The following is a 20207-nucleotide window of genomic DNA, read 5'->3' as shown; positions in this document are numbered from 1 at the left end:
CCTACCCCTTACCTGAATACCACGTGCGTGCTGCTGTTCTTACTCGGCTACCTCTTTTTAAAAACCTAACATAAATGGTGCCGTGACTCGGATAAAGGGCTTAAAGTCAGGATAGGTGGGATTCCTCTTTGGTTTTTTTTTCCCTCTTTTTTCTTTTTCTGTTTGTTTTTCCCTTTTTGCTCTGAGGAATACCCACAGTTCTGACAGCCTTTTGCGAAGCCGTCTGTCTGCTGCGGACACAGCACATCGATACCATTGCTGCCTTCACATCCACGTCCACACCACTTCTCTATTCTGGTGAGTGAAACTACTCTCTACGGCTCTCTGTTGCTCAGTCTCTGTTCAGATGTGGCGCCACGCCAGAGAGCTCCTACGGCCATTAGCTGAAAGGCCTGTCACCTCTGAAGCCGAGGATGCTTGGTTTTGGGGGGCTTGGCCATTTCTCTCTAGAGAGTTCTGGGGGAAGTTGGTACGCCGCTTCTGCCTGGTCAGCTCTCCTTCACTCACCAGACTGACTCTCCTACTCATTAATGGGGTGCTGTGAGTCACGCCAGAGCCGTGAAACCCCTTTGAAATGCCTCCTATGCTCCCTGGAAAGCCAGAGCGCCTCATTTTTATGCCATTCTCAGATGTACACAGTTTTCGCCACTGCAATGGTAAATGATCAGAAGTCTGTTTACTTTTGGGCTCTCTTTGCTCTCTCTGCCATTCATGTCCAACTTTCCCTATCTCTCCCTTTCTCTTTTCTACATTTTGGCTTGTGCTCTGAAAGGTGCGACGCAGGCTGGGTCCTGGGGACCCCCTTCTAGGTTCCCTCTCAAAGGCTAGCCAATGTAGGCTTGATCTATTTGTTCAGGGTTTCTTTGCATTTTTCAGAAATTCGCCATCTTGAATTCTCCATCTTGGCCACATAGTGGGTTAAAGGTTTGGCCCCATCTGACCCTTAACCTTCCACCAAACTTACTACGCCATCCAGCTATTCTAAGATGCCTTGCTAACAAGTTGCTCTTTTCACAGGCCCTGGCAACTGAGGCCCAACCATGTGATGTGCTTTGTTAGCAAAGATGTCTAAACATTGTTGTCAAAATTTTAGATTTTGAGTTTTGCCTACATGGTTCTAAAATACTGGGCATATCTGTGCTATAATTCTCATTCCATCTAATGAGTTTTGTCATTTCAGAATATTTGTTGGCAATTCTTTTTTTTTTTTTTTTTTTTGTCGGTCGTGGGGCTTGAACTCTGGGCCTGAGCGCTGTCCCTCAGCTCTTCAGCTCAAGGCCAGCGCTCTACCACTTGAGCTACAGCGCCACTTCTGGTTTTCTGGTGGTTTATTGGAGATAGGAGTCTCACGGTTTCTCCTGCCCGGGCTGGCTTTGAACCTTGATCCTCAGATCTCAGCCTCCTGAGTAGCTAGGATTACAGGCATGAGCCACCAGCGCCCGGCTTGTTGGCAATTCTTGATAAGGACTAGGTAAGCTCTACTTATTCTATTTGATCTCCTTGTTGCTCTAATTGGAAATAATAAAGGGCTTTTGTGGCAAAGATTGCAGTTCAAAGCCAGCCCAGGCCAAAAAATCCCTAAGACTCCATCTCTCAACTAACCTGCAAAGAGCCAGGCTGGAAGCATGGCTCAAGACTCTACTCTGCAAGTGGTAATATAACTCAAAGTGGTTCAGTGCTAGCCTTGAGCAGAAGTGCTCAGGGACATTGCCTAGGCCTTGAGTTCAAACCTCCTTGAATACCAACTGGGAGGGACAAGCCATCCCAGCAACGAGCACCTAGACTCAGCCAGTCTGGGGAAGAAGGGAACATGGAGAGGAGTAAGAGGAGATGATGTCACATCAGCCACTTTGTGCCTGCCCTTTCAAAATTAACCAGAGCCGGGAGATTAGTAGAAGTAAGAAGCTTGCCCATCTAGTGTCCATACCTGTCTACCTATTAACTGGACAAGAATTTATATTCTTGCCTTTGTTACCTGACTTCTCCTCTACCTAGTCACCAGATGTCAGAAGTAGCTAGGGACATTTCTACCAACATTTTCAGCACCAAGCCCTTCTTTTGCCATTTATTTGCTCTCTAGTATTTTTTTTCCAGCCCCTCAATGCTCATGAGACTTCTCCAGACTTCATCTAAGGACTCATGGCACCAAAGGACAGCTGCTGCTCACTGCCTTCTCTGGGAGGAGACCAAATTCCAGCCTTTTACCCCTATTGTCGACACCCCTTGTCAGCAGGAAGTAGCCAGAGAGAATCCACGCCCTATTTCATGATTATTAAAAGGCTGGAATGTAATGTCCGCTCCTGGATGGCTAGCAGACTCCACCCTCCTCACAGCAAAGTCTCCACCCAGTACCTGCCTTACCTAGGCAACTGGGACACCTGGAAGAGGTCACGTATGAATTTGATGTGGCCACACCTTTCTCCACTGGTACCCTAGATAAGGATTAGCCCAGGCCCAGATGCCCTCTCTCTGTGCTCTCTCTGTCCTTTTCTAGGTCTTTCCTCACTCTTTCCTCTCTTCCCCAGCTCTCTCTCATTCCCAGGCCTTTCCCAGCCACATAGAGTGCCAACCTTGCCTGGTCCCAGGAGGTCTACTGAATGAACCTACCCCTTACCTGGAAAAAAAAAAAAAAAAGCCGGTTAGTGGATAATGCCTGCACTATCCAGATCTGACATAGATACACAGGTCAAGCTAGCACTGTGTCACCCAGAAACAGGAAGCCTACCCATGGCTTCTGCTTATCCAACCAAAAAAAAAAATGTGTGTCTGTGAGTATATATACATATATATATATAAATATATATATATGATTTAAGTTTGGGAACTCAACAAACTAGCCTTGAGCAGAAGTGCCCAGGGCTCTGTGATTTTTTGACAAATCCTCCTCTATCTTAAAACACGTGTTGCCTGAGGGTTAAAAATATAATCACTAAAGAAAAGTGGATTTGCAAGGTGCCTCACCTACCATCAGTGCACAGAAAGGACTCACTTGACAGGTCTTTGACCATAATGGAAATAAAGGTTGAGTGTGTGTGGAGCAGGTGATTGTGACTCTGAGAGACTCAGCATGCCAGAAGGTGTGTGAGCATGTGTGGAGAAGGGAAGGTGACCGGTACAGGCAGGGGTTGTGAAGAAGCAGCCCCAAATGCTGCTCGCCGCCTCTGCAGCCTCAGCTCTCCACACTCTCGCCAGCCTCTGCCTCTGCCTCTGCCTGCGGCTCTCGCCTCACACACACCTGCTGCGCCTGCCTGCCTGCCTGCTCGCGCACAACTGCATCGGAGCACGCTCGCACCAACGCACGGACCGCAGCCTCTGCCAGCAAGCCGAGCCTGCTGCTCTCGCCGCCAACCGCTCTCTCCCCCCTGACACCCAGCCTTCCCCACACACGCACTAATGCCCACAAGGAGACCGGGCCGATTTCCCAGCGACTCACTGCCCTGCCATCCTACCCCGCACCCTGCCTGCGTCAGCCACGCACATTCAAGCGCTTAAGGCAAGTGCACTTGCAAGGCTCCCCACCTGTCTTCTCCGGCCGCCAGGCTACTAAGGGACCGCTTCCATCTCTCCGTGCATGCCTGTGCATTTGCCTGCTTCCCGATGCTTTGCATCTCACTGCGCTTGCCTCCCTCCCTCACCTCGCTTTGCCCTCACCGGCCGTGCACTGAGCAGAGGCCTGGGCTTTGCAGAGCATCGTGCAAGTCACCTCTCTAGTGCCGGTGCACAACCACCTAACCCAGAAACCTGGTCCACAACTGTCCTCAGGACAGGCCCATTCCTCACCCCACCAGGAACCCTCACCCAAACCCTCAACCCCATGGAGTAGGTCTACACCTAAGCTCAAACCTATCCCAAGTCTCACCCTAACCCCATCTTCCATACTGAAGTCGCACCTGACCCCTGTCCCCTACCTCTTCCCTAACCCTCACCTAACCCAAGCCTGAGGCCAATGCTGACCCCAATTCACAGCCAAAAGGTAAAGCCCAACCGAACCCCCGCCCTAACACCTAATTGGACCCTTCAGCCCAACCTCTGATCAAGACCTGCACAGCAGGTCTCTAGATCCCACCAGGGCCCCAACCCTGCAAGGAAAACGAGGGAGGACAGGACTCCCTTGGACGGTACATGGAATGGGAGGTCCCCAGTGTGGGAAAGCACGAGCGTGAGGCTGGTGCCTTGTCCTTTTTCTGTCCATCCAATCCAGCCTTGCCAGCCTCCTGAAACCACTGTGACTCTGTGTTTGCGCCAAGGGAGAGGTGATTCTCTCCCTAAACCAATTGCTTGCTAGTGATCTCTCTCTCTCTCTCTCTCTCTCTCTCTCTCTCTCTCTCTCTCTCTCTCGCATCCCACTCTCTCTCCCATCCCCCTTCTGTGTGTGTGTGTTTCCCCCCCCCTCTCGCTCTCTCTCTCTCTCTTTCTCTCTCTCTCTCTCTGTGTGCCTGCACCCAACTTAATTCCAGGCTTCACTAGATCCCACAGGGTGGGGCTGGCTTGCATACATTGGAGGTGGCCGCACAAGGCCCCCTGGGCCTCTGTCCTTCTGAGCACAGCCCACCTCCCAGGCCAACCCTCCCACCCCTGACCCGGCTTCGTTGCAGGGACTGAGCATTCCAGCCCCGGTGGCCAACTGCTTCTTCTGACTGCCAGGCTTCTTCTTCACCTCGTGTCTTCTCAAGGCGGCAACTCCAACAGCTTCCAAGCCATCTCCCTTGTGCTTCCTAGGGTGTGTGTTGGGAAGACGGTGTGTATCTGCAGGCTCGTTGGGCTCCTTCCCCCAAGGATCCCAAACCAGTGGGGGTTCCTCTTCGCAACAGCAGCCCGCACCTCTCACCCTGCAAAATGGGATCCCACTTTGCAGTATGTGCTTCCCAGGGGAGACACTGTGTCCCAGCCCTCCTTCCTCCCCACTGCAGGTGTGTAGGCACCCACCGAGGCTCTGGAATCTCTCCGTCTAGTCTGCCTGCTGGATGTGCTGACAGCAGAGACTCCCCCTGGGGGCTGGTGCTCGGGCTTAGCAAGATGGCAGGCATAGCAGGAGCCTCAGCTTTCTAGTCAAGCGAATGGCTGGAGTGTGCTCTATGTTTCTCTGTGTCCCTCCTTCTCTTGGCTAGTATGTCCTGGCATTGAAGCTCAGGTTCTTCAGGCAGGCAGGCAGGCAGGCAGGCAGGCAGGAAAGGCTTTCTTGGAACACTTGAGCCAAGCCTCATTTCAGTGATTGCAATTCTTCTATTCAAGGAGTAGGCATCACACATAGAGAAGGTTGGGCAAAGCCACAAAGAAGTCCCTCAGGTACCCACCGGAAGTCATGCCAGGCAGTAGAGGGGCGGGTGGAGTGTCTGAGTGATGGGCGGGTACGGGTACGGGTCCCGTCGGGGAGCTGCTGGCCACAGGCTAGATGTGATTGCAGCCAGAAGCGAGAAACCAGTGAGCTAGGCAAGAGCGGTGGGGGGGGGGGGGGGTGTGGGGTGGGTGTGAGTGCGCCCCCGTGCGGAAGTGCAGGGTGTGGCACGGGCCTGCGGTGTGGTCAGAGTGTGTGGGGTGGGCAGGGGCTCCCTAGGCAGGGCTGTGAGCACGGTGGAGCTAGGGGTTGAGTGTGTGTGGAGCAGGTGATTGTGACTGTGAGGGAGTCAGCGTGGCAGGAAGGTGTGTGAGCATGTGTGGAGAAAGTGTGGAGAAGGCAGGCTGAGCGGTGCGGGCTGGGGTTGTGAAGAAGCCGACTAAGGTGGGCTGGCTTGGAGGAAAGAAGAGGGCAGGGGTGTTGAGGGGGGCGGAGGAGGCAGTAGGCCTGGGGTGGGCGTGGAGAGGTGGAAGGGCGGGGCGGGCCCAGCTTAGCTTCCGAGATCAGACGAGATCGGGCGCGTTCAGGGTGGTATGGCCGTAGACGCCTGCTGCCGCTGCGCGCAGCCCCAAATGCTGCTCGCCGCCTCTGCAGCCTCCGCTCTCCACACTCTCGCCAGCCTCTGCCTCTGCCTCTGCCTGCGGCTCTCGCCTCACACACACCTGCTGCGCCTGCCTGCCTGCCTGCTCGCGCACAACTGCATCGGAGCACGCTCGCACCAACGCACGGACCGCAGCCTCTGCCAGCAAGCCGAGCCTGCTGCTCTCGCCGCCAACCGCTCTCTCCCCCCTGACACCCAACCTTCCCCACACACGCACTAATGCCCACAAGGAGACCGGGCCGATTTCCCAGCGACTCACGGCCCTGCCATCCTACCCCGCACCCTGCCTGCGTCAGCCACGCACATTCAAGCGCTTAAGGCAAGTGCACTTGCAAGGCTCCCCACCTGTCTTCTCCGGCCGCCAGGCTACTAAGGGACCGCTTCCATCTCTCCGTGCATGCCTGTGCATTTGCCTGCTTCCCGATGCTTTGCATCTCACTGCGCTTGCCTCCCTCCCTCACCTCGCTTTGCCCTCACCGGCCGTGCACTGAGCAGAGGCCTGGGCTTTGCAGAGCATCGTGCAAGTCACCTCTCTAGTGCCGGTGCACAACCACCTAACCCAGAAACCTGGTCCACAACTGTCCTCAGGACAGGCCCATTCCTCACCCCACCAGGAACCCTCACCCAAACCCTCAACCCCATGGAGTAGGTCTACACCTAAGCTCAAACCTATCCCAAGTCTCACCCTAACCCCATCTTCCATACTGAAGTCGCACCTGACCCCTGTCCCCTACCTCTTCCCTAACCCTCACCTAACCCAAGCCTGAGGCCAATGCTGACCCCAATTCACAGCCAAAAGGTAAAGCCCAACCGAACCCCCGCCCTAACACCTAATTGGACCCTTCAGCCCAACCTCTGATCAAGACCTGCACAGCAGGTCTCTAGATCCCACCAGGGCCCCAACCCTGCAAGGAAAACGAGGGAGGACAGGACTCCCTTGGACGGTACATGGAATGGGAGGTCCCCAGTGTGGGAAAGCACGAGCGTGAGGCTGGTGCCTTGTCCTTTTTCTGTCCATCCAATCCAGCCTTGCCAGCCTCCTGAAACCACTGTGACTCTGTGTTTGCGCCAAGGGAGGGGTGATTCTCTCCCTAAACCAATTGCTTGCTAGTGATCTCTCTGTCTTTCTCTCTCTCTCTCTCTCTCTCTCTCTCTCTCTCTCTCTCTCTCTCTCTCTCTCTCTCTCGCATCCCACTCTCTCTCCCATCCCCCTTCTGTGTGTGTGTGTTCCCCCCCCTCTCTCTCTCTCTCTCTCTTTCTCTCTCTCTCTCTCTCTCTCTGTGTGCCTGCACCCAACTTAATTCCAGGCTTCACTAGATCCCACAGGGTGGGGCTGGCTTGCATACATTGGAGGTGGCCGCACAAGGCCCCCTGGGCCTCTGTCCTTCTGAGCACAGCCCACCTCCCAGGCCAACCCTCCCACCCCTGACCCGACTTCGTTGCAGGGACTGAGCATTCCAGCCCTGGTGGCCAACTGATTCTTCTGACTGCCAGGCTTCTTCTTCACCTCGTGTCTTCTCAAGGCGGCAACTCCAACAGCTTCCAAGCCATCTCCCTTGTGCTTCCTAGGGTTGGGAAGACGGTGTGTATCTACAGGCTCTTTGGGCTCCTTCCCCCAAGGATCCCAAACCAGTGGGGGTTCCTCTTCGCAACAGCAGCCCGCACCTCTCACCCTGCAAAATGGGATCCCACTTTGCAGTATGTGCTTCCCAGGGGAGACACTGTGTCCCAGCCCTCCTTCCTCCCCACTGCAGGTGTGTAGGCACCCACCGAGGCTCTGGAATCTCTCCGTCTAGTCTGCCTGCTGGATGTGCTGACAGCAGAGACTCCCCCTGGGGGCTGGTGCTCGGGCTTAGCAAGATGGCAGGCATAGCAGGAGCCTCAGCTTTCTAGTCAAGCGAATGGCTGGAGTGTGCTCTATGTTTCTCTGTGTCCCTCCTTCTCTTGGCTAGTATGTCCTGGCATTGAAGCTCAGGTTCTTCAGGCAGGCAGGCAGGCAGGCAGGCAGGCAGGCAGGAAAGGCTTTCTTGGAACACTTGAGCCAAGCCTCATTTCAGTTATTGCAATTCTTCTATTCAAGGAGTAGGCATCACACATAGAGAAGGTTGGGCAAAGCCACAAAGAAGCCCCTCAGGTACCCACCGGAAGTCATGCCAGGCAGTAGAGGGGCGGGTGGAGTGTCTGAGTGATGGGCGGGTACGGGTAAGGGTCCGGTCGGGGAGCTGCTGGCCACAGGCTAGATGTGATTGCAGCCAGAAGCGAGAAACCAGTGAGCTAGGCAAGAGCGGTGGGGGGGGGGGGGGGGGCGGGGGTGGGGGGTGGGTGTGAGTGCGCCCCCGTGCGGAAGTGCAGGGTGTGGCACGGGCCTGCGGTGTGGTCAGAGTGTGTGGGGTGGGCAGGGGCTCCCTAGGCAGGGCTGTGAGCACGGTGGAGCTAGGGGTTGAGTGTGTGTGGAGCAGGTGATTGTGACTGTGAGGGAGTCAGCGTGGCAGGAAGGTGTGTGAGCATGTGTGGAGAAAGTGTGGAGAAGGCAGGCTGAGCGGTGCGGGCTGGGTTTGTGAAGAAGCCGACTAAGGTGGGCTGGCTTGGAGGAAAGAAGAGGGCAGGGGTGTGGAGGGGGGCGGAGGAGGCAGTAGGCCTGGGGTGGGCGTGGAGAGGTGGAAGGGCGGGGCGGGCCCGGGGCCGGGTGGAGGCAAAAGCCTACAGCACCCGGTATTCCCAGGCGGTCTCCCATCCAAGTACTAACCAGGCCCGACCCTGCTTAGCTTCCGAGATCAGATGAGATCGGGCGCGTTCAGGGTGGTATGGCCGTAGACGCCTGCTGCCGCTGCGCGCATCCCCAAATGCTGCTCGCCGCCTCTGCAGCCTCCGCTCTCCACACTCTCGCCAGCCTCTGCCTCTGCCTCTGCCTGCGGCTCTCGCCTCACACACACCTGCTGCGCCTGCCTGCCTGCCTGCTCGCGCACAACTGCATCGGAGCACGCTCGCACCAACGCACGGACCGCAGCCTCTGCCAGCAAGCCGAGCCTGCTGCTCTCGCCGCCAACCGCTCTCTCCCCCCTGACACCCAACCTTCCCCACACACGCACTAATGCCCACAAGGAGACCGGGCCGATTTCCCAGCGACTCACTGCCCTGCCATCCTACCCCGCACCCTGCCTGCGTCAGCCACGCACATTCAAGCGCTTAAGGCAAGTGCACTTGCAAGGCTCCCCACCTGTCTTCTCCGGCCGCCAGGCTACTAAGGGACTGCTTCCATCTCTCCGTGCATGCCTGTGCATTTGCCTGCTTCCCGATGCTTTGCATCTCACTGCGCTTGCCTCCCTCCCTCACCTCGCTTTGCCCTCACCGGCCGTGCACTGAGCAGAGGCCTGGGCTTTGCAGAGCATCGTGCAAGTCACCTCTCTAGTGCCGGTGCACAACCACCTAACCCAGAAACCTGGTCCACAACTGTCCTCAGGACAGGCCCATTCCTCACCCCACCAGGAACCCTCACCCAAACCCTCAACCCCATGGAGTAGGTCTACACCTAAGCTCAAACCTATCCCAAGTCTCACCCTAACCCCATCTTCCATACTGAAGTCGCACCTGACCCCTGTCCCCTACCTCTTCCCTAACCCTCACCTAACCCAAGCCTGAGGCCAATGCTGACCCCAATTCACAGCCAAAAGGTAAAGCCCAACCGAACCCCCGCCCTAACACCTAATTGGACCCTTCAGCCCAACCTCTGATCAAGACCTGCACAGCAGGTCTCTAGATCCCACCAGGGCCCCAACCCTGCAAGGAAAACGAGGGAGGACAGGACTCCCTTGGACGGTACATGGAATGGGAGGTCCCCAGTGTGGGAAAGCACGAGCGTGAGGCTGGTGCCTTGTCCTTTTTCTGTCCATCCAATCCAGCCTTGCCAGCCTCCTGAAACCACTGTGACTCTGTGTTTGCGCCAAGGGAGGGGTGATTCTCTCCCTAAACCAATTGCTTGCTAGTGATCTCTCTGTCTTTCTCTCTCTCTCTCTCTCTCTCTCTCTCTCTCTCTCTCTCTCTCTCTCTCTCTCTCGCATCCCACTCTCTCTCCCATCCCCCTTCTGTGTGTGTGTGTTCCCCCCCCTCTCTCTCTCTCTCTCTCTTTCTCTCTCTCTCTCTCTCTCTCTGTGTGCCTGCACCCAACTTAATTCCAGGCTTCACTAGATCCCACAGGGTGGGGCTGGCTTGCATACATTGGAGGTGGCCGCACAAGGCCCCCTGGGCCTCTGTCCTTCTGAGCACAGCCCACCTCCCAGGCCAACCCTCCCACCCCTGACCCGACTTCGTTGCAGGGACTGAGCATTCCAGCCCTGGTGGCCAACTGATTCTTCTGACTGCCAGGCTTCTTCTTCACCTCGTGTCTTCTCAAGGCGGCAACTCCAACAGCTTCCAAGCCATCTCCCTTGTGCTTCCTAGGGTTGGGAAGACGGTGTGTATCTACAGGCTCTTTGGGCTCCTTCCCCCAAGGATCCCAAACCAGTGGGGGTTCCTCTTCGCAACAGCAGCCCGCACCTCTCACCCTGCAAAATGGGATCCCACTTTGCAGTATGTGCTTCCCAGGGGAGACACTGTGTCCCAGCCCTCCTTCCTCCCCACTGCAGGTGTGTAGGCACCCACCGAGGCTCTGGAATCTCTCCGTCTAGTCTGCCTGCTGGATGTGCTGACAGCAGAGACTCCCCCTGGGGGCTGGTGCTCGGGCTTAGCAAGATGGCAGGCATAGCAGGAGCCTCAGCTTTCTAGTCAAGCGAATGGCTGGAGTGTGCTCTATGTTTCTCTGTGTCCCTCCTTCTCTTGGCTAGTATGTCCTGGCATTGAAGCTCAGGTTCTTCAGGCAGGCAGGCAGGCAGGCAGGCAGGCAGGCAGGAAAGGCTTTCTTGGAACACTTGAGCCAAGCCTCATTTCAGTTATTGCAATTCTTCTATTCAAGGAGTAGGCATCACACATAGAGAAGGTTGGGCAAAGCCACAAAGAAGCCCCTCAGGTACCCACCGGAAGTCATGCCAGGCAGTAGAGGGGCGGGTGGAGTGTCTGAGTGATGGGCGGGTACGGGTACGGGTCCGGTCGGGGAGCTGCTGGCCACAGGCTAGATGTGATTGCAGCCAGAAGCGAGAAACCAGTGAGCTAGGCAAGAGCGGTGGGGGGGGGGGGGGGGCGGGGGTGGGGGGTGGGTGTGAGTGCGCCCCCGTGCGGAAGTGCAGGGTGTGGCACGGGCCTGCGGTGTGGTCAGAGTGTGTGGGGTGGGCAGGGGCTCCCTAGGCAGGGCTGTGAGCACGGTGGAGCTAGGGGTTGAGTGTGTGTGGAGCAGGTGATTGTGACTGTGAGGGAGTCAGCGTGGCAGGAAGGTGTGTGAGCATGTGTGGAGAAAGTGTGGAGAAGGCAGGCTGAGCGGTGCGGGCTGGGTTTGTGAAGAAGCCGACTAAGGTGGGCTGGCTTGGAGGAAAGAAGAGGGCAGGGGTGTGGAGGGGGGCGGAGGAGGCAGTAGGCCTGGGGTGGGCGTGGAGAGGTGGAAGGGCGGGGCGGGCCCCCGGGCCGGGTGGAGGCAAAAGCCTACAGCACCCGGTATTCCCAGGCGGTCTCCCATCCAAGTACTAACCAGGCCCGACCCTGCTTAGCTTCCGAGATCAGATGAGATCGGGCGCGTTCAGGGTGGTATGGCCGTAGACGCCTGCTGCCGCTGCGCGCATCCCCAAATGCTGCTCGCCGCCTCTGCAGCCTCCGCTCTCCACACTCTCGCCAGCCTCTGCCTCTGCCTCTGCCTGCGGCTCTCGCCTCACACACACCTGCTGCGCCTGCCTGCCTGCCTGCTCGCGCACAACTGCATCGGAGCACGCTCGCACCAACGCACGGACCGCAGCCTCTGCCAGCAAGCCGAGCCTGCTGCTCTCGCCGCCAACCGCTCTCTCCCCCCTGACACCCAACCTTCCCCACACACGCACTAATGCCCACAAGGAGACCGGGCCGATTTCCCAGCGACTCACTGCCCTGCCATCCTACCCCGCACCCTGCCTGCGTCAGCCACGCACATTCAAGCGCTTAAGGCAAGTGCACTTGCAAGGCTCCCCACCTGTCTTCTCCGGCCGCCAGGCTACTAAGGGACTGCTTCCATCTCTCCGTGCATGCCTGTGCATTTGCCTGCTTCCCGATGCTTTGCATCTCACTGCGCTTGCCTCCCTCCCTCACCTCGCTTTGCCCTCACCGGCCGTGCACTGAGCAGAGGCCTGGGCTTTGCAGAGCATCGTGCAAGTCACCTCTCTAGTGCCGGTGCACAACCACCTAACCCAGAAACCTGGTCCACAACTGTCCTCAGGACAGGCCCATTCCTCACCCCACCAGGAACCCTCACCCAAACCCTCAACCCCATGGAGTAGGTCTACACCTAAGCTCAAACCTATCCCAAGTCTCACCCTAACCCCATCTTCCATACTGAAGTCGCACCTGACCCCTGTCCCCTACCTCTTCCCTAACCCTCACCTAACCCAAGCCTGAGGCCAATGCTGACCCCAATTCACAGCCAAAAGGTAAAGCCCAACCGAACCCCCGCCCTAACACCTAATTGGACCCTTCAGCCCAACCTCTGATCAAGACCTGCACAGCAGGTCTCTAGATCCCACCAGGGCCCCAACCCTGCAAGGAAAACGAGGGAGGACAGGACTCCCTTGGACGGTACATGGAATGGGAGGTCCCCAGTGTGGGAAAGCACGAGCGTGAGGCTGGTGCCTTGTCCTTTTTCTGTCCATCCAATCCAGCCTTGCCAGCCTCCTGAAACCACTGTGACTCTGTGTTTGCGCCAAGGGAGGGGTGATTCTCTCCCTAAACCAATTGCTTGCTAGTGATCTCTCTGTCTTTCTCTCTCTCTCTCTCTCTCTCTCTCTCTCTCTCTCTCTCTCTCTCTCTCTCTCTCTCTCTCTCTCTCTCTCGCATCCCACTCTCTCTCCCATCCCCCTTCTGTGTGTGTGTGTTTCCCCCCCCTCTCTCTCTCTCTCTTTCTCTCTCTCTCTCTCTCTCTCTGTGTGCCTGCACCCAACTTAATTCCAGGCTTCACTAGATCCCACAGGGTGGGGCTGGCTTGCATACATTGGAGGTGGCCGCACAAGGCCCCCTGGGCCTCTGTCCTTCTGAGCACAGCCCACCTCCCAGGCCAACCCTCCCACCCCTGACCCGACTTCGTTGCAGGGACTGAGCATTCCAGCCCTGGTGGCCAACTGCTTCTTCTGACTGCCAGGCTTCTTCTTCACCTCGTGTCTTCTCAAGGCGGCAACTCCAACAGCTTCCAAGCCATCTCCCTTGTGCTTCCTAGGGTGTGTGTTGGGAAGACGGTGTGTATCTGCAGGCTCTTTGGGCTCCTTCCCCCAAGGATCCCAAACCAGTGGGGGTTCCTCTTCGCAACAGCAGCCCGCACCTCTCACCCTGCAAAATGGGATCCCACTTTGCAGTATGTGCTTCCCAGGGGAGACACTGTGTCCCAGCCCTCCTTCCTCCCCACTGCAGGTGTGTAGGCACCCACCGAGGCTCTGGAATCTCTCCGTCTAGTCTGCCTGCTGGATGTGCTGACAGCAGAGACTCCCCCTGGGGGCTGGTGCTCGGGCTTAGCAAGATGGCAGGCATAGCAGGAGCCTCAGCTTTCTAGTCAAGCGAATGGCTGGAGTGTGCTCTATGTTTCTCTGTGTCCCTCCTTCTCTTGGCTAGTATGTCCTGGCATTGAAGCTCAGGTTCTTCAGGCAGGCAGGCAGGCAGGCAGGCAGGCAGGCAGGAAAGGCTTTCTTGGAACACTTGAGCCAAGCCTCATTTCAGTTATTGCAATTCTTCTATTCAAGGAGTAGGCATCACACATAGAGAAGGTTGGGCAAAGCCACAAAGAAGTCCCTCAGGTACCCACCGGAAGTCATGCCAGGCAGTAGAGGGGCGGGTGGAGTGTCTGAGTGATGGGCGGGTACGGGTACGGGTCCGGTCGGGGAGCTGCTGGCCACAGGCTAGATGTGATTGCAGCCAGAAGCGAGAAACCAGTGAGCTAGGCAAGAGCGGTGGAGGGGGGGGGGGCGGGGGAGGGGGGGGGGGTGTGAGTGCGCCACCGTGCGGAAGTGCAGGGTGTGGCACGGGCCTGCGGTGTGGTCAGAGTGTGTGGGGTGGGCAGGGGCTCCCTAGGCAGGGCTGTGAGCACGGTGGAGCTAGGGGTTGAGTGTGTGTGGAGCAGGTGATTGTGACTGTGAGGGAGTCAGCGTGGCAGGAAGGTGTGTGAGCATGTGTGGAGAAAGTGTGGAGAAGGCAGGCTGAGCGGTGCGGGCTGGGTTTGTGAAGAAGCCGACTAAGGTGGGCTGGCTTGGAGGAAAGAAGAGGGCAGGGGTGTGGAGGGGGGCGGAGGAGGCAGTAGGCCCGGGGTGGGCGTGGAGAGGTGGAAGGGCGGGGCGGGCCCCCGGGCCGGGTGGAGGCAAAAGCCTACAGCACCCGGTATTCCCAGGCGGTCTCCCATCCAAGTACTAACCAGGCCCGACCCTGCTTAGCTTCCGAGATCAGACGAGATCGGGCGCGTTCAGGGTGGTATGGCCGTAGACGCCTGCTGCCGCTGCGCGCAGCCCCAAATGCTGCTCGCCGCCTCTGCAGCCTCCGCTCTCCACACTCTCGCCAGCCTCTGCCTCTGCCTCTGCCTGCGGCTCTCGCCTCACACACACCTGCTGCGCCTGTCTGCCTGCCTGCTCGCGCACAACTGCATCGGAGCACGCTCGCACCAACGCACGGACCGCAGCCTCTGCCAGCAAGCCGAGCCTGCTGCTCTCGCCGCCAACCGCTCTCTCCCCCCTGACACCCAACCTTCCCCACACACGCACTAATGCCCACAAGGAGACCGGGCCGATTTCCCAGCGACTCACTGCCCTGCCATCCTACCCCGCACCCTGCCTGCGTCAGCCACGCACATTCAAGCGCTTAAGGCAAGTGCACTTGCAAGGCTCCCCACCTGTCTTCTCCGGCCGCCAGGCTACTAAGGGACCGCTTCCATCTCTCCGTGCATGCCTGTGCATTTGCCTGCTTCCCGATGCTTTGCATCTCACTGCGCTTGCCTCCCTCCCTCACCTCGCTTTGCCCTCACCGGCCGTGCACTGAGCAGAGGCCTGGGCTTTGCAGAGCATCGTGCAAGTCACCTCTCTAGTGCCGGTGCACAACCACCTAACCCAGAAACCTGGTCCACAACTGTCCTCAGGACAGGCCCATTCCTCACCCCACCAGGAACCCTCACCCAAACCCTCAACCCCATGGAGTAGGTCTACACCTAAGCTCAAACCTATCCCAAGTCTCACCCTAACCCCATCTTCCATACTGAAGTCGCACCTGACCCCTGTCCCCTACCTCTTCCCTAACCCTCACCTAACCCAAGCCTGAGGCCAATGCTGACCCCAATTCACAGCCAAAAGGTAAAGCCCAACCGAACCCCCGCCCTAACACCTAATTGGACCCTTCAGCCCGACCTCTGATCAAGACCTGCACAGCAGGTCTCTAGATCCCACCAGGGCCCCAACCCTGCAAGGAAAACGAGGGAGGACAGGACTCCCTTGGACGGTACATGGAATGGGAGGTCCCCAGTGTGGGAAAGCACGAGCGTGAGGCTGGTGCCTTGTCCTTTTTCTGTCCATCCAATCCAGCCTTGCCAGCCTCCTGAAACCACTGTGACTCTGTGTTTGCGCCAAGGGAGGGGTGATTCTCTCCCTAAACCAATTGCTTGCTAGTGATCTCTCTGTCTTTCTCTCTCTCTCTCTCTCTCTCTCTCTCTCTCTCTCTCTCTCTCTCTCTCTCTCTCTCTCTCTCTCTCTCTCGCATCCCACTCTCTCTCCCATCCCCCTTCTGTGTGTGTGTGTTTCCCCCCCCCCCCTCTCTCTCTCTCTCTCTTTCTCTCTCTCTCTCTCTCTCTCTGTGTGCCTGCACCCAACTTAATTCCAGGCTTCACTAGATCCCACAGGGTGGGGCTGGCTTGCATACATTGGAGGTGGCCGCACAAGGCCCCCTGGGCCTCTGTCCTTCTGAGCACAGCCCACCTCCCAGGCCAACCCTCCCACCCCTGACCCGACTTCGTTGCAGGGACTGAGCATTCCAGCCCTGGTGGCCAACTGCTTCTTCTGACTGCCAGGCTTCTTCTTCACCTCGTGTCTTCTCAAGGCGGCAACTCCAACAGCTTCCAAGCCATCTCCCTTGTGCTTCCTAGGGTGTGTGTTGGGAAGACGGTGTGTATCTGCAGGCTCTTTGGGCTCCTTCCCCCAAGGATCCCAAACCAGTGGGGGTTCCTCTTCGCAACAGCAGCCCGCACCTCTCACCCTGCAAAATGGGATCCCACTTTGCAGTATGTGCTTCCCAGGGGAGACACTGTGTCCCAGCCCTCCTTCCTCCCCACTGCAGGTGTGTAGGCACCCACCGAGGCTCTGGAATCTCTCCGTCTAGTCTGCCTGCTGGATGTGCTGACAGCAGAGACTCCCCCTGGGGGCTGGTGCTCGGGCTTAGCAAGATGGCAGGCATAGCAGGAGCCTCAGCTTTCTAGTCAAGCGAATGGCTGGAGTGTGCTCTATGTTTCTCTGTGTCCCTCCTTCTCTTGGCTAGTATGTCCTGGCATTGAAGCTCAGGTTCTTCAGGCAGGCAGGCAGGCAGGCAGGCAGGCAGGCAGGAAAGGCTTTCTTGGAACACTTGAGCCAAGCCTCATTTCAGTTATTGCAATTCTTCTATTCAAGGAGTAGGCATCACACATAGAGAAGGTTGGGCAAAGCCACAAAGAAGTCCCTCAGGTACCCACCGGAAGTCATGCCAGGCAGTAGAGGGGCGGGTGGAGTGTCTGAGTGATGGGCGGGTACGGGTACGGGTCCGGTCGGGGAGCTGCTGGCCACAGGCTAGATGTGATTGCAGCCAGAAGCGAGAAACCAGTGAGCTAGGCAAGAGCGGTGGAGGGGGGGGGGGCGGGGGGAGGGGGGGGGGGTGTGAGTGCGCCACCGTGCGGAAGTGCAGGGTGTGGCACGGGCCTGCGGTGTGGTCAGAGTGTGTGGGGTGGGCAGGGGCTCCCTAGGCAGGGCTGTGAGCACGGTGGAGCTAGGGGTTGAGTGTGTGTGGAGCAGGTGATTGTGACTGTGAGGGAGTCAGCGTGGCAGGAAGGTGTGTGAGCATGTGTGGAGAAAGTGTGGAGAAGGCAGGCTGAGCGGTGCGGGCTGGGTTTGTGAAGAAGCCGACTAAGGTGGGCTGGCTTGGAGGAAAGAAGAGGGCAGGGGTGTGGAGGGGGGCGGAGGAGGCAGTAGGCCCGGGGTGGGCGTGGAGAGGTGGAAGGGCGGGGCGGGCCCCCGGGCCGGGTGGAGGCAAAAGCCTACAGCACCCGGTATTCCCAGGCGGTCTCCCATCCAAGTACTAACCAGGCCCGACCCTGCTTAGCTTCCGAGATCAGACGAGATCGGGCGCGTTCAGGGTGGTATGGCCGTAGACGCCTGCTGCCGCTGCGCGCAGCCCCAAATGCTGCTCGCCGCCTCTGCAGCCTCCGCTCTCCACACTCTCGCCAGCCTCTGCCTCTGCCTCTGCCTGCGGCTCTCGCCTCACACACACCTGCTGCGCCTGCCTGCCTGCCTGCTCGCGCACAACTGCATCGGAGCACGCTCGCACCAACGCACGGACCGCAGCCTCTGCCAGCAAGCCGAGCCTGCTGCTCTCGCCGCCAACCGCTCTCTCCCCCCTGACACCCAACCTTCCCCACACACGCACTAATGCCCACAAGGAGACCGGGCCGATTTCCCAGCGACTCACTGCCCTGCCATCCTACCCCGCACCCTGCCTGCGTCAGCCACGCACATTCAAGCGCTTAAGGCAAGTGCACTTGCAAGGCTCCCCACCTGTCTTCTCCGGCCGCCAGGCTACTAAGGGACCGCTTCCATCTCTCCGTGCATGCCTGTGCATTTGCCTGCTTCCCGATGCTTTGCATCTCACTGCGCTTGCCTCCCTCCCTCACCTCGCTTTGCCCTCACCGGCCGTGCACTGAGCAGAGGCCTGGGCTTTGCAGAGCATCGTGCAAGTCACCTCTCTAGTGCCGGTGCACAACCACCTAACCCAGAAACCTGGTCCACAACTGTCCTCAGGACAGGCCCATTCCTCACCCCACCAGGAACCCTCACCCAAACCCTCAACCCCATGGAGTAGGTCTACACCTAAGCTCAAACCTATCCCAAGTCTCACCCTAACCCCATCTTCCATACTGAAGTCGCACCTGACCCCTGTCCCCTACCTCTTCCCTAACCCTCACCTAACCCAAGCCTGAGGCCAATGCTGACCCCAATTCACAGCCAAAAGGTAAAGCCCAACCGAACCCCCGCCCTAACACCTAATTGGACCCTTCAGCCCGACCTCTGATCAAGACCTGCACAGCAGGTCTCTAGATCCCACCAGGGCCCCAACCCTGCAAGGAAAACGAGGGAGGACAGGACTCCCTTGGACGGTACATGGAATGGGAGGTCCCCAGTGTGGGAAAGCACGAGCGTGAGGCTGGTGCCTTGTCCTTTTTCTGTCCATCCAATCCAGCCTTGCCAGCCTCCTGAAACCACTGTGACTCTGTGTTTGCGCCAAGGGAGGGGTGATTCTCTCCCTAAACCAATTGCTTGCTAGTGATCTCTCTGTCTTTCTCTCTCTCTCTCTCTCTCTCTCTCTCTCTCTCTCTCTCTCTCTCTCTCTCTCTCTCTCTCTCTCGCATCCCACTCTCTCTCCCATCCCCCTTCTGTGTGTGTGTGTTTCCCCCCCCCCTCTCTCTCTCTCTCTCTCTTTCTCTCTCTCTCTCTCTCTCTCTGTGTGCCTGCACCCAACTTAATTCCAGGCTTCACTAGATCCCACAGGGTGGGGCTGGCTTGCATACATTGGAGGTGGCCGCACAAGGCCCCCTGGGCCTCTGTCCTTCTGAGCACAGCCCACCTCCCAGGCCAACCCTCCCACCCCTGACCCGACTTCGTTGCAGGGACTGAGCATTCCAGCCCTGGTGGCCAACTGCTTCTTCTGACTGCCAGGCTTCTTCTTCACCTCGTGTCTTCTCAAGGCGGCAACTCCAACAGCTTCCAAGCCATCTCCCTTGTGCTTCCTAGGGTGTGTGTTGGGAAGACGGTGTGTATCTGCAGGCTCTTTGGGCTCCTTCCCCCAAGGATCCCAAACCAGTGGGGGTTCCTCTTCGCAACAGCAGCCCGCACCTCTCACCCTGCAAAATGGGATCCCACTTTGCAGTATGTGCTTCCCAGGGGAGACACTGTGTCCCAGCCCTCCTTCCTCCCCACTGCAGGTGTGTAGGCACCCACCGAGGCTCTGGAATCTCTCCGTCTAGTCTGCCTGCTGGATGTGCTGACAGCAGAGACTCCCCCTGGGGGCTGGTGCTCGGGCTTAGCAAGATGGCAGGCATAGCAGGAGCCTCAGCTTTCTAGTCAAGCGAATGGCTGGAGTGTGCTCTATGTTTCTCTGTGTCCCTCCTTCTCTTGGCTAGTATGTCCTGGCATTGAAGCTCAGGTTCTTCAGGCAGGCAGGCAGGCAGGCAGGCAGGCAGGCAGGAAAGGCTTTCTTGGAACACTTGAGCCAAGCCTCATTTCAGTGATTGCAATTCTTCTATTCAAGGAGTAGGCATCACACATAGAGAAGGTTGGGCAAAGCCACAAAGAAGTCCCTCAGGTACCCACCGGAAGTCATGCCAGGCAGTAGAGGGGCGGGTGGAGTGTCTGAGTGATGGGCGGGTACGGGTACGGGTCCGGTCGGGGAGCTGCTGGCCACAGGCTAGATGTGATTGCAGCCAGAAGCGAGAAACCAGTGAGCTAGGCAAGAGCGGTGGAGGGGGGGGGGGGGCGGGGGAGGGGGGTGGGTGTGAGTGCGCCCCCGTGCGGAAGTGCAGGGTGTGGCACGGGCCTGCGGTGTGGTCAGAGTGTGTGGGGTGGGCAGGGGCTCCCTAGGCAGGGCTGTGAGCACGGTGGAGCTAGGGGTTGAGTGTGTGTGGAGCAGGTGATTGTGACTGTGAGGGAGTCAGCGTGGCAGGAAGGTGTGTGAGCATGTGTGGAGAAAGTGTGGAGAAGGCAGGCTGAGCGGTGCGGGCTGGGTTTGTGAAGAAGCCGACTAAGGTGGGCTGGCTTGGAGGAAAGAAGAGGGCAGGGGTGTGGAGGGGGGCGGAGGAGGCAGTAGGCCCGGGGTGGGCGTGGAGAGGTGGAAGGGCGGGGCGGGCCCCCGGGCCGGGTGGAGGCAAAAGCCTACAGCACCCGGTATTCCCAGGCGGTCTCCCATCCA

At 58.1% G+C, this 20207-nt stretch overlaps 5 non-coding genes across 5 annotated transcripts in view; all 5 read right to left on the bottom strand.

The window, feature by feature from the left end:
* Window positions 1–8633: 8633 nt before the first annotated feature.
* LOC138810283 (5S ribosomal RNA) lies at window positions 8634–8752 on the bottom strand. The gene has a single exon (XR_011367086.1). It is a non-coding gene; the product is annotated as a 5S ribosomal RNA (ribosomal RNA).
* A 2749-nt stretch (window positions 8753–11501) lies between these two features.
* Window positions 11502–11620, bottom strand: LOC138810240 (5S ribosomal RNA). Its single transcript, XR_011367051.1, has one exon. It is a non-coding gene; the product is annotated as a 5S ribosomal RNA (ribosomal RNA).
* Window positions 11621–14387: 2767 nt separating this feature from the next.
* On the bottom strand, window positions 14388–14506 carry LOC138810318 (5S ribosomal RNA). Its single transcript, XR_011367110.1, has one exon. It is a non-coding gene; the product is annotated as a 5S ribosomal RNA (ribosomal RNA).
* Window positions 14507–17280: 2774 nt separating this feature from the next.
* Window positions 17281–17399, bottom strand: LOC138810306 (5S ribosomal RNA). The gene has a single exon (XR_011367103.1). It is a non-coding gene; the product is annotated as a 5S ribosomal RNA (ribosomal RNA).
* Window positions 17400–20167: 2768 nt separating this feature from the next.
* The window catches only part of LOC138810295 (5S ribosomal RNA), a 119-nt gene continuing 79 nt past the window's right edge, over window positions 20168–20207 (bottom strand). Inside the window, exon 1 of the ribosomal RNA XR_011367092.1 lies at window positions 20168–20207. This exon is cut by the window's right edge and continues 79 nt beyond it. This is a non-coding gene — a ribosomal RNA (5S ribosomal RNA).

The sequence above is a fragment of the Dipodomys merriami genome, unplaced genomic scaffold (genome assembly GCF_024711535.1).
Source record: "Dipodomys merriami isolate MVZ:Mamm:240054 unplaced genomic scaffold, mDipMer1.0.p SCAF_5, whole genome shotgun sequence".
NCBI classification, from domain to species: Eukaryota; Metazoa; Chordata; class Mammalia; order Rodentia; family Heteromyidae; genus Dipodomys; species Dipodomys merriami.
Note: the sequence above shows the minus strand (reverse complement) of the source record. Positions and strands in the feature narration are given on the sequence as shown.